This window comes from Arachis stenosperma, chromosome 1 (assembly GCF_014773155.1).
Source record: "Arachis stenosperma cultivar V10309 chromosome 1, arast.V10309.gnm1.PFL2, whole genome shotgun sequence".
NCBI lineage: Eukaryota > Viridiplantae > Streptophyta > Magnoliopsida > Fabales > Fabaceae > Arachis > Arachis stenosperma.
Window position 1 is genome coordinate 27,309,709 of NC_080377.1, and position 12,765 is coordinate 27,322,473.

General features: G+C 41.0%; 1 non-coding gene across 1 annotated transcript; it reads left to right on the forward strand.

Annotated features, from left to right (window-relative positions):
• The first annotated feature begins 8,502 nt into the window (after positions 1-8,502).
• LOC130956741 (small nucleolar RNA R71) lies at positions 8,503-8,610 on the forward strand. The gene has a single exon (XR_009077198.1). It is a non-coding gene; the product is annotated as a small nucleolar RNA R71 (small nucleolar RNA).
• Positions 8,611-12,765: the final 4,155 nt, after the last annotated feature.

Below are 12,765 nucleotides of genomic sequence, written 5' to 3' on the forward strand. Positions count from 1 at the left end.
GCTTTCAGGGTCTCAAACGCCTGCAGACACTCTGTATCAAACACAAATGGTGTGTCAACAGCTAGCAGGTTGCTTAGAGGTTTTGCAATTTTTGAAAAGTCCTTTATAAATCTTCTGTAGAATCCTGCATGCCCCAGAAAGCTTCTAATTGCCTTAACATTGGCAGGTGGTGGTAATTTTTCAATTACTTCTACCTTTGCTTGATCCACCTCTATTCCCTTGTTTGAAATTTTGTGCCCAAGGACAATTCCTTCAGTCACCATAAAGTGACATTTCTCCCAGTTTAAGACCAGGTTAGTCTCTTGGCACCTTTTCAGGACAAGTGCTAGATGATCAAGACAGGAGCTGAATGAGTCTCCAAATACTGAGAAGTCATCCATAAAGACTTCCAGGAACTTCTCTACCATATCAGAAAAGATGGATAGCATGCACCTCTGAAAAGTTGCAGGTGCATTGCATAGACCAAAAGGCATTCTTCTGTAAGCAAATATGCCAGAAGGACAGGTGAATGCTGTTTTCTCTTGATCTTGAGGATTCACTGCAATTTGATTGTAGCCTGAATAGCCATCCAAAAAGAAGTAATAATCATGACCCGCTAGTATTTCTAGCATCTGGTCTATGAATGGTAAAGGAAATTGATCCTTTCTGGTGGCTGTATTGAGCCTTTTGTAGTCAATACACATACGCCACCCTGTAACTGTTCTTGTACGAACCAGTTCATTCTTTTCATTATGAACCACTGTCATGCCTCCCTTCTAGGGGACAACTTGAACAGGGCTCACCCAGGGGCTATCAGAAATAGGATAAATAATCCCAGCCTCTAGTAACTTAGTGACCTCTTTCTTCACCACCTCCTTTATCGCTGGATTTAGCCGCCTTTGTGGTTGAACCACTGGCTTGGCATTATCCTCCAATAGGATCTTGTGCATGCATCTTGCTGGGCTAATGCCCTTAAGATCACTTATGGACCATCCAAGAGCTGTCTTGTGTGTCCTTAGCACTTGAATTAGTGCTTCCTCTTCCTGTGAATTTAAAGCAGAGCTTATGATCACAGGAAAAGTGTCACCTTCTCCCAGAAATGCATACTTCAAGGATGGTGGTAGTGGTTTGAGCTCAGGTTTGGGAGGCTTATCCTCTTCCTGAGGAATTTTCAGAGGTTCTTTTATTTCCTCTGGTTCCTCCTGATCAGGCTGAACATCTTTAAAGATGTCCTCTAGCTCTGATTCGAGACTCTCAGTCATATTGATCTCTTCTACCAAAGAGTCAATAATATCAGTGCTCAGAATGGTATACATTCTGGCGTTTAAACGCCCAGAATGGTATACATTCTGGCGTTTAACGCCCAAAATGCACCCTTTTTGGGCGTTAAACGCCCAACCAGGTACCCTGGCTGGCGTTTAAACGCCAGTCTGTCTTCTTCACTGGGCATTTTGAATGCCCAGCTTTTTCTGTATAATTCTTCTGCAGTATGTTCTGAATCTTCAATTCTTTGTATTTTTGACTTGAAAAGACACAAATTAAAAATATTTTTGGATTTTTAATAATCAAAATGCAACAAGAATCAAATAGCAATGCATGTAAGACACCAAACTTAGCAGTTTGTATACTACTGACACTATATGAAACACAAAGATACTCAAGTCAATAGAATTCAAAGATCAAAACAAAGAAATACATGCATGGATTCGAAAATATAACAAAAACATGCATTTGACACCAAACTTAAGATGAGACTCTAGACTCAAACAAGAAATATTTTTGGATTTTATGATTTTATAAATTTTTTTTTGTGTTTTTTTTTTCGAAAATTAAGTGGAAAAAGATATCAAAATTCTTAATGAGAATTCCAGGAATCAGTGCAATGCTAGTCTAAGACTCCGGTCCAGGAATTAGACATGGCTTCACAGCCAGCCAAGCTTTCAAAGAAAGCTTCGGTCCAAAACACTAGACATGGCCAAAGGCCAGCCAAGCCTTAGCAAATCACTGCTCCAAAAGCAAGATTGATAAAGATCATCAAGCTCTTGTGATGATAAGTTGAAACCTCGGTCCAATGGAATTAGACATGGCTTCTCAGCCAGCCAGATTTCAACAAATCATCATGAAACTCTAGAATTCACCTTCAAGAATTTCGAAAAAAATAAATGCCTAATCTAAGCAACAAGATGAACCGTCAGTTGTCCATACACAAGAACAATCCCCGGCAACGGCGCCAAAAACTTGGTGCACGAAATTGTGATCAATACTTTTCAAAACATAAACAATCCCTAGTAATGGCTCCAAAGACTTGGTGCTCAATACCATGGCATAAACACAACTTCGCACAACTAACCAGCAAGTGCACTGGGTCGTCCAAGTAATAAACCTTACGCGAGTAAGGGTCGATCCCACGGAGATTGGTGGTATGAAGCACGCTATGGTCATCTTGTAGATCTCAGTCAGGCAGACTCAAATGGGTATAGTGATGAACGAATAAAGCATAAAGATAAAGATAGAGATACTTATGTATATCATTGGTGTAAGAGCTTCAGACAAGCGTATGAAGATGCCTTCCCTTCCGTCTCTCTGCTTTCCTACTGCCTTCATCCAATCCTTCTTACTCCTTTCCATGGCAAGCTCGTGTAGGGTTTTCACTGTTGTCAGCAGCTACCTCCCATCCTCTCAGTGAAAATACGTCCCTGATGCTCTGTCACAGCATAGGCTAATCATCTGTCGGTTCTCGTTCAGGCCGGAATAGAATCCATTGATTCTTTTGCGTCTGTCACTAACGCCCTAGCCTGCTAGGAGTTTGAAGCACGTCACAGTCATTCAATCATTGAATCCTACTCAGAATACCACAGACAAGGTTAGACCTTCCGGATTCTCTTGAATGCCGCCATCAGTTCTTGCCTATACCACGAAGACTCTGATCTCACGGAATGGCTGGCTCGTTTGTCAGGCGAGCACTCGGTTGTCAGGCGATCAACCATGCATCGTGTTATCAGGAATCCAAGAGATATTCACTAAGCCTCAGATGCTTGTAGAACAAGAGTGGTTGTCAGTCACTTTGTTCATGAGTGAGAATGGTGATGATCGTGACGATCATCACCTTCATTAAGTTGAAGAACAAGTGATATCTTGGACAAAGAACAAGCAGAATTGAATAGAAGAACAATAGTAATTGCATTAATACTCGAGGTACAGCAGAGCTCCACACCTTAATCTATGGTGTGTAGAAACTCCACCGTTGAAAATACATAAGCATAAGGTCTAGGCATGGCCGAATGGCCAGCCTCCCAATGATCTAAGATAGCATAAAAATGAAGATAGCTACCCCGATATCTCAATACAATAGTAAAAGGTCCTACTTATAGAAAACTAGTAGCCTAGGGTGTACAGAGATGAGTAAATGACATAAGAATCCACTTTCGGGCCCACTTGGTGTGTGCTTGGGCTGAGCAATGAAGCATTTTCGTGTAGAGACTCTTCTTGGAGTTAAACGCCAGCTTTTATGCCAGTTTGGGCGTTTAACTCCCATTTGGGTGCCAGTTCCAGCGTTTAACGCTGGGATTTCTTGAGGTGACTTTGAACGCCGGTTTGGGCCATCAAATCTTAGGCAAAGTATGGACTATCATATATTGCTGGAAAGCCCAGGATGTCTACTTTCCAACGCCGTTGAGAGCGCGCCAATTGGGCTTCTGTAGCTCCAGAAAATCCACTTCGAGTGCAGGGAGGTCAGAATCCAACAGCATCTGCAGTCCTTTTCAGTCTCTGAATTAGATTTTTGCTCAGATCCCTCAATTTCAGCCAGAAAATACCTGAAATCACAGAAAAACACACAAACTCATAGTAAAGTCCAGAAAAGTGAATTTTAACTAAAAACTAATAAAAATACTAAAAACTAACTAGATCATACTAAAACATACTAAAAACAATGCCAAAAAGTGTATAAATTATCCGCTCATCACAACACCAAACTTAAATTGTTGCTTGTCCCCAAGCAACTGAAGATCAAATAAGATAAAAAGAAGAGAATATGCAATGAACTCCAAAAACATCTATGAAGATCAGTATTAATTAGATGAGCGGGGCTTTTAGCTTTTTGCCTCTGAATAGTTTTGGCATCTCACTCTATCCTTTGGAATTCAGAATGATTGGCTTCTTTAGGAACTCAGAATCCAGATAGTGTTATTGATTCTCCTAGTTAAGTATGATGATTCTTGAACACAGCTACTTATTGAGTCTTGGCCGTGGCCCAAAGCACTCTGTCTTCCAGTATTACCACCGGATACATACATGCCACAGACACATAATTGGGTGAACCTTTTCAGATTGTGACTCAGCTTTGCTAAAGTCCTCAATTAGAGGTGTCCAGGGTTCTTAAGCACACTCTTATTGTCTTGGATCACAACTTTATTTCTTTCTTTTTCTTTCTTTTCTTTTTTTTTTCGGTTTTTCTCTCTTTTTTTTTGTATTCACTGCTTTTTCTTGCTTCAAGAATCATTTTTATGATTTTTCAGATCCTCAGTAACATGTCTCCTTTTTCATCATTCTTTCAAGAGCCAACATTCATGAACCACAAATTCAAAAGACATATGCACTGTTCAAGCATACATTCAGACAACAAAAGTGTTGCCACCACATCAAAATAATTAAACTGCTATAAAATTCAGAATTCATGCAATTCTTTCCTTTTCAATTAAGCACGTTTTTATTCAAGAAAGGTGATGGATTCATAGGACATTCATAACTTTAAGGCATAGACACTAAGACATAATGATCACAAGACACAAACATGGATAAACATAAGCATAGAATTCGAAAAACAGAAGAATAAAGAGCAAGGAAATCAAAGAACGGGTCCACCTTAGTGATGGCGGCTCTTTCTTCCTCTTGAAGATCCTATGGAGTGCTTGAGCTCCTCAATGTCTCTTCCTTGCCTTTGTTGCTCCTCTTTCATGATTCTTTGATCTTCTCTAATTTCATGGAGGAGAATGGAGTGTTCTTGATGCTCCACCCTTAGTTGTCCCATGTTGGAACTCAATTCTCCTAGGGAGGTGTTTACTTGCTCCCAATAGTCTTGTGGAGGGAAGTGCATCCCTTGAGGCATCTCAGGGATCTCTTGATGAGAGGGGTCTCTTGTGTGCTCCATCCTTTTCTTGGTGATGGGCTTGTCCTCATCAATGGGGGTATCTCCTTCTATGTCAACTCCAACTGAATAACAGAGGTGACAAATGAGATGAGGAAAGGCTAGCCTTGCCAAGGTGGAAGACTTGTCCGCCACTTTATAGAGTTCTTGGGCTATAACCTCATGAACTTCCACTTCTTCTCCAATCATGATGCTATGAATCATGATGGTCCGGTCTAGAGTAACTTCGGACGGTTGCTAGTGGGAATGATTGAGCGTTGAATGAACTCCAACCATCCTCTAGCCATGGGCTTGAGGTCATGCCTTCTTAATTGAACCGGCTTGCCTCTTGAATCTCTCTTCCATTGTGCGCCTCTTCACATATGACTGTGAGGACTTGGTCCAACCTTTGATCAAAGTTGACCCTTCTAGTGTAAGGATGTTCATCTCCTTGCATCATAGGCAAATTGAATGCCAACCTTACACTTTCCGGACTAAAATCCAAGTATTTCCCCCGAACCATAGTAAGATAATTCTTTGGATCCGGGTTCATACTTTGATCATGGTTCTTTGTGATCCATGCATTGGCATAGAACTCTTGAACCATCAAGATTCCGACTTGTTGAATGGGGTTGGTAAGTACTTCCCAACCTCTTCTTCGGATCTCATGGCGAATCTCCGGATATTCACCCTTTTTGAGTGAAAAGGGGACCTCGGGGATCACCTTCTTCAAGGCTACAACTTCATAGAAGTGGTCTTGATGCACCCTTGAGATGAATCTATCCATCTCCCATGACTCGGATGTGGAAGCTTTTGCCTTCCCTTTCCTCTTTCTAGAGGTTTCTCCGGCCTTGGATGCCATAATGGTTATGGAAAACGAAAAAAGCAACGCTTTACCACACCAAACTTAAAATGGTTGCTCGTCCTCGAGCAAAAGAAGAAAGAAGAGAGTAAAAGAAGAAGAAATGAGGAAGAGGGAGATGGTGGTGTATTCGGCCAAAGAGGGGGAGAAGTGTTGTTTAGGTTGTGTGAAAATGAAGGGGTGAAGAAGGGTGTATATAGGAGAGAGGGGAGATGAGGTTCGGCCATTATGGGTGGGTTTGGGAGGGAAAGTGGTTTGAATTTGAAGGGTGAGGTTGGTGGGGTTTTATGAAGGATGGATGTGAGTGGTGAGGAGAAAGATGGGATTTGATAGGTGAAGGGTTTTTGGGGAAGAGGTGTTGAGGTGATTGGTGAATGGGGGAAGAAGAGAGAGAGTGGTGGTGGGGTCCTGTGGGGTCCACAGATCCTGTGGTGTCAAGGAAAAGTCATCCCTGCACCAAATGTTGCTCAAAATCACGTTTTGAGCTATTTCTGGCGTTAAACGCCGGGCTGGTGCCCATTCCTGGCGTTTAACGCCAGGTTCTAGCCCTTTTCTGGCGTTTAACACCAGTCTGGTGCCCCTTTCTGGCGTTAAACGCCCAGAATGGTGCCAGACTGGGCGTTAAACGCCCAAATGCTAGCTTCACTGGCGTTTAAACGCCAGTGAATTCTTCCTCCAGGGTGTGCTGTTTTTCTTCCTGTTTTTCATTCTGTTTTTGCTTTTTCAATGGATTTTGTGACTTCTTATGATCATCAACCTACAAAAAAACATAAAATAACAAAGAGAAATATATAAAATATAATCATTGGGTTGCCTCCCAACAAGCACTTCTTTAATGTCAGTAGCTTGACAGAGGGCTCTCATGGAGCCTCACAGATACTCAGAGCAATGTTGGAACCTTCCAACACCAAACTTAGAGTTTGAATGTGGGGGTTCAACACCAAACTTAGAGTTTGGTTGTGGCCTCCCAACACCAAACTTAAAGTTTGACCGTGGGGGCTCTGTTTGTCTCTGATTTGAGAGAAGCTCTTCATGCTTCCTCTCCATGGTGACAGAGGGGTATCCTTGAGCCTTAAACACAAAGGATTCTTTATTCACTTGAATGATTAGTTCACCTCTATCAACATCAATCACAGCCTTTGTTGTGGCTAGGAAGGGTCTGCCAAGGATGATGGATTCATCCATGCACTTCCCAGTCTCTAGGACTATGAAATCGGTAGGGATGTAATGGTCCTCAATCTTAACCAAAACATTCTCTACAAGTCCATAAGCTTGTTTTCTTGAGTTGTCTGCCATCTCTAGTGAGATTTTTGCAGCTTGTACCTCAAAGATCCCTAGCTTCTCCATTACAGAGAGGCATGAGGTTCACACTTGACCCTAAGTCACACAGGGCCTTCTTGAAGGTCATGGTGCCTATGGTACAAGGTATGGAAAACTTCCCAGGATCTTGTCTCTTTTGAGGTAATTTTGCCTAGACAAGTCATCCAGTTCTTTGGTGAGCAAGGGAGGTTCATCTTCCCAAGTCTCATTTCCGAATAACTTGTCATTTAGCTTCATGATTGCTCCAAGGTATTTAGCAACTTGCTCTTCAGTGACATACTCATCCTCTTCAGAGGAAGAATACTCATCAGAGCTCATGAAAGGCAGAAGTAAGTCCAATGGAATCTCTATGGTCTCATTTTTGAGCCTCAGATTCCCATGGTTCCTTATTGGGGAACTCAGAGGAGATTGGTGCACGCCCATTGAAGTCTTCCTCAGTGGCGTCCACCTCCTCTCTTTCCTCTCCATATTCGGCCATGGTTATGGCCTTGCACTCTCCTTTTGGATTTTCTTCTGTATTACTTGGGAGAGTACTAGGAGGGAGTTCAGTAATTTTCTTGCTCAGCTGTCCCACTTGTCCTTCCAAATTTCTGATGGAGGACCTTGTTTCATTCATGAAAATTTGAGTGGTTTTGATTAGATCAGAGACCATTGTTGCTAAGTCAGAGGTATTCTGCTTAGAACTCTCTGTCTGTTGCTGAGAAGATGATGGAAAAGGCTGTTTTTCCACCATTATTGTTATTGAAACCTTGTTGAGGTCTCTCTTGATTCTTCCATGAGAAATTGGGTGATTTCTCCATGAAGAATTATAGGTGTTTCCATAGGGTTCTCCTAGGTAATTCACCTCTTCCATTGAAGGGTTTTCAGGATCATAAGCTTCTTCCTCAGATGAAGCTTCCTTAGTACTGCCAGGTGCATTTTGCATTCCAGACAGACTTTGAGAAATCAAATTGACTTGCTGAGTCAATATCTTGTTCTGAGCCAGTATGGCATTCAGAGTGTCAATCTCAAGAACTCCTCTCTTCTGACTAGTCCCATTGTTCACAGGATTCCTTTCAGAAGTGTACATGAATTGGTATTTGCAACCATTTCAATTAGCTCTTGAGCCTCTGTAGGCGTCTTCTTCAGATGAAGAGATCCTCCAGCAGAGCTATCCAAGGACATCTTAGATAGTTCAGAGAGACCATCATAGAAATACCTAGATGCTCCATTCAGAAAGCATGTCAGAGGGACATTTTCTGATTAATTGTTTGTATCTTTCCCAAGCTTCATAGAGGGATTCTCCATCCTTCTGTCTGAAGGTTTGGACCTCCACTCTAAGCTTACTCCATCTTTGTGGTGGAAAGAACTTTGCCAAGAAGGCATTGACTAGCTTTTCCCAAGAGTCCAGGCTTTCTTTAGGTTGAGAGTCCAACCATATTCTAGCTCTGTCTCTTACAGCAAAAGGGAATAGCATCAGTCTATAGACCTCAGGGTCTACCCCATTAGTCTTGACTGTGTCACAGATTTGCAAGAACTCAGCTAAGAACTGATGAGGATCTTCCATTGGAAGTCCATGGAATTTGCAATTCTGTTGCATTAGAGAAACTAATTGAGGCTTAAGCTCAAAGTTGTTGCTCCAATGGCAGGGATAGAGATGCTTCTCCCATAGAAGTCGGGAGTAGGTGCAGTAAAGTCACCCAGCACCTTCCTTGCATTGTTTGCATTGTTGTTGTTTTCGGCTGCCATGTCTTCTTCTTCTTTGAAGAATTCGGTCAGGTCCTCTACAGAGAGTTGTGCTTTGGCTTCTCTTAGCTTTCTCTTCAAGGTCCTTTCGGGTTCAGGGTCAGCTTCAACAAGAATGCCTTTGTCTTTGTTCCTGCTCATATGAAAGAGAAGAGAACAAGAAACCGTGGAATCCTCTATGTCACAGTATAGAGATTCTTGAGGTGTCAGAGGAAAAAGAAAAATAGAAAGAAGAAGGAGAAGAAGAATTCGAACTTTAATAGATAAGGTTCGAATTGTGCATTGAGAAGGAGTGGTACTCCATAAATAGAAGGATGTGAGAAGGAGGGGAGTAATTTTCGAAATTAATTAGAAGATTTGAAAACATTTTTGAAAAACACTTAATTGATTTTCGAAAGTAAGAGTGGAAAAGAAATCAAGTGATTTTGAAAAAGATTTGAAATTAGAAGTCAAAAGGATTTGATTGAAAACTTAATTTGAAAAAGATGTGATTAAAAAGATGTGATTGAGAAGATATGATTTGAAAACAATTTGAAAAGATATGATTTGAAAACAAATTTAAAAAAAAAGATTTGATTTTGAAAATTAATGACTTGCCTAACAAGAAAAGATATGATTCAAACATTAAACCTTTCTCAACAGAAAAGGCAACAAATTTGAGATGTTCAATCAAATCATTAATTGTTAGTAAGTATCTTTAAAAAAGGAAAGAAATTGATTTTGAAAACATTTGATTGAAAGGATATGATTTGAAAAAGATTTGATTTTGAAAAACTTTGAAAACTTGAAAAAAAAATTGATTTTGAAAACAAAATCTTCCTCCTAGCACCATCCTGGCGTTAAACGCCCAGAATGGTATACATTCTGGCGTTTAACGCCCAAAATGCACCCTTTTTGGGCGTTAAACGCCCAACCAGGTACCCTGGCTGGCGTTTAAACGCCAGTCTGTCTTCTTCACTGGGCATTTTGAATGCCCAGCTTTTTCTGTATAATTCTTCTGCAGTATGTTCTGAATCTTCAATTCTTTGTATTTTTGACTTGAAAAGACACAAATTAAAAATATTTTTGGATTTTTAATAATCAAAATGCAACAAGAATCAAATAGCAATGCATGTAAGACACCAAACTTAGCAGTTTGTATACTACTGACACTATATGAAACACAAAGATACTCAAGTCAATAGAATTCAAAGATCAAAACAAAGAAATACATGCATGGATTCGAAAAATATAACAAAAACATGCATTTGACACCAAACTTAAGATGAGACTCTAGACTCAAACAAGAAATATTTTTGGATTTTATGATTTTATAAATTTTTTTGTGTTTTTTTTTTCGAAAATTAAGTGGAAAAAGATATCAAAATTCTTAATGAGAATTCCAGGAATCAGTGCAATGCTAGTCTAAGACTCCGGTCCAGGAATTAGACATGGCTTCACAGCCAGCCAAGCTTTCAAAGAAAGCTTCGGTCCAAAACACTAGACATGGCCAAAGGCCAGCCAAGCCTTAGCAAATCACTGCTCCAAAAGCAAGATTGATAAAGATCATCAAGCTCTTGTGATGATAAGTTGAAACCTCGGTCCAATGGAATTAGACATGGCTTCTCAGCCAGCCAGATTTCAACAAATCATCATGAAACTCTAGAATTCACCTTCAAGAATTTCGAAAAAAAAATAAATGCCTAATCTAAGCAACAAGATGAACCGTCAGTTGTCCATACACAAGAACAATCCCCGGCAACGGCGCCAAAAACTTGGTGCACGAAATTGTGATCAATACTTTTCAAAACATAAACAATCCCTAGTAATGGCTCCAAAGACTTGGTGCTCAATACCATGGCATAAACACAACTTCGCACAACTAACCAGCAAGTGCACTGGGTCGTCCAAGTAATAAACCTTACGCGAGTAAGGGTCGATCCCACGGAGATTGGTGGTATGAAGCACGCTATGGTCATCTTGTAGATCTCAGTCAGGCAGACTCAAATGGGTATAGTGATGAACGAATAAAGCATAAAGATAAAGATAGAGATACTTATGTATATCATTGGTGTAAGAGCTTCAGACAAGCGTATGAAGATGCCTTCCCTTCCGTCTCTCTGCTTTCCTACTGCCTTCATCCAATCCTTCTTACTCCTTTCCATGGCAAGCTCGTGTAGGGTTTCACTGTTGTCAGCAGCTACCTCCCATCCTCTCAGTGAAAATACGTCCCTGATGCTCTGTCACAGCATAGGCTAATCATCTGTCGGTTCTCGTTCAGGCCGGAATAGAATCCATTGATTCTTTTGCGTCTGTCACTAACGCCCTAGCCTGCTAGGAGTTTGAAGCACGTCACAGTCATTCAATCATTGAATCCTACTCAGAATACCACAGACAAGGTTAGACCTTCCGGATTCTCTTGAATGCCGCCATCAGTTCTTGCCTATACCACGAAGACTCTGATCCACGGAATGGCTGGCTCGTTTGTCAGGCGAGCACTCGGTTGTCAGGCGATCAACCATGCATCGTGTTACAGGAATCCAAGATATTCACTAAGCCTCAGATGCTTGTAGAACAAGTGGTTGTCAGTCACTTTGTTCATGAGTGAGAATGGTGATGATCCGTGACGATCATCACCTTCATTAAGTTGAAGAACAAGTGATATCTTGGACAAAGAACAAGCAGAATTGAATAGAAGAACAATAGTAATTGCATTAATACTCGAGGTACAGCAGAGCTCCACACCTTAATCTATGGTGGTGTAGAAACTCCACCGTTGAAAATACATAAGCATAAGGTCTAGGCATGGCCGAATGGCCAGCCTCCAATGATCTAAGATAGCATAAAAATGAAGATAGCTACCCCGATATCTCAATACAATAGTAAAAGGTCCTACTTATAGAAAACTAGTAGCCTAGGGTGTACAGAGATGAGTAAATGACATAAGAATCCACTTCCGGGCCCACTTGGTGTGTGCTTGGGCTGAGCAATGAAGCATTTTCGTGTAGAGACTCTTCTTGGAGTTAAACGCCAGCTTTTATGCCAGTTTGGGCGTTTAACTCCATTTGGGTGCCAGTTCCAGCGTTTAACGCTGGGATTTCTTGAGGTGACTTGAACGCCGGTTTGGGCCATCAAATCTTGGGCAAAGTATGGACTATCATATATTGCTGGAAAGCCCAGGATGTCTACTTTCCAACGCCGTTGAGAGCGCGCCAATTGGGCTTCTGTAGCTCCAGAAAATCTACTTCGAGTGAAGGGAGGTCAGAATCCAACAGCATCTGCAGTCCTTTTCAGTCTCTGAATCAGATTTTTGCTCAGATCCTCAATTCAGCCCAAAATATCTGAAATCACAGAAAAATACACAAACTCATAGTAAAGTCCAGAAAAGTGAATTTTAACTAAAAACTAATAAAAATATACTAAAAACTAACTAGATCATACTAAAAACATACTAAAAATAATGCCAAAAAGTGTATAAATTATCCGCTCATCAGAGTTGCACTCTTGTGCTCCTCCATTTCCAGCACTACAAAGTCAGTGGGAAAGGCAAATGGCCCAACCTTGACAATCATGTCTTCAATTATGCCTGATGGATATTTAATGGAGCCATCAGCAAGTTGGAGACATATCCGGGTTGGTTTGACTTCTTCAGTCAACCCAAGCTTTCTGATAGTGGTTGCAGGTATCAGGTTGATACTTGCTCCAAGGTCACATAGGGCTGTCTTAGTACAAGCACCTTCTAATGTGCATGGTATCATAAAGCTTCCTGGATCTT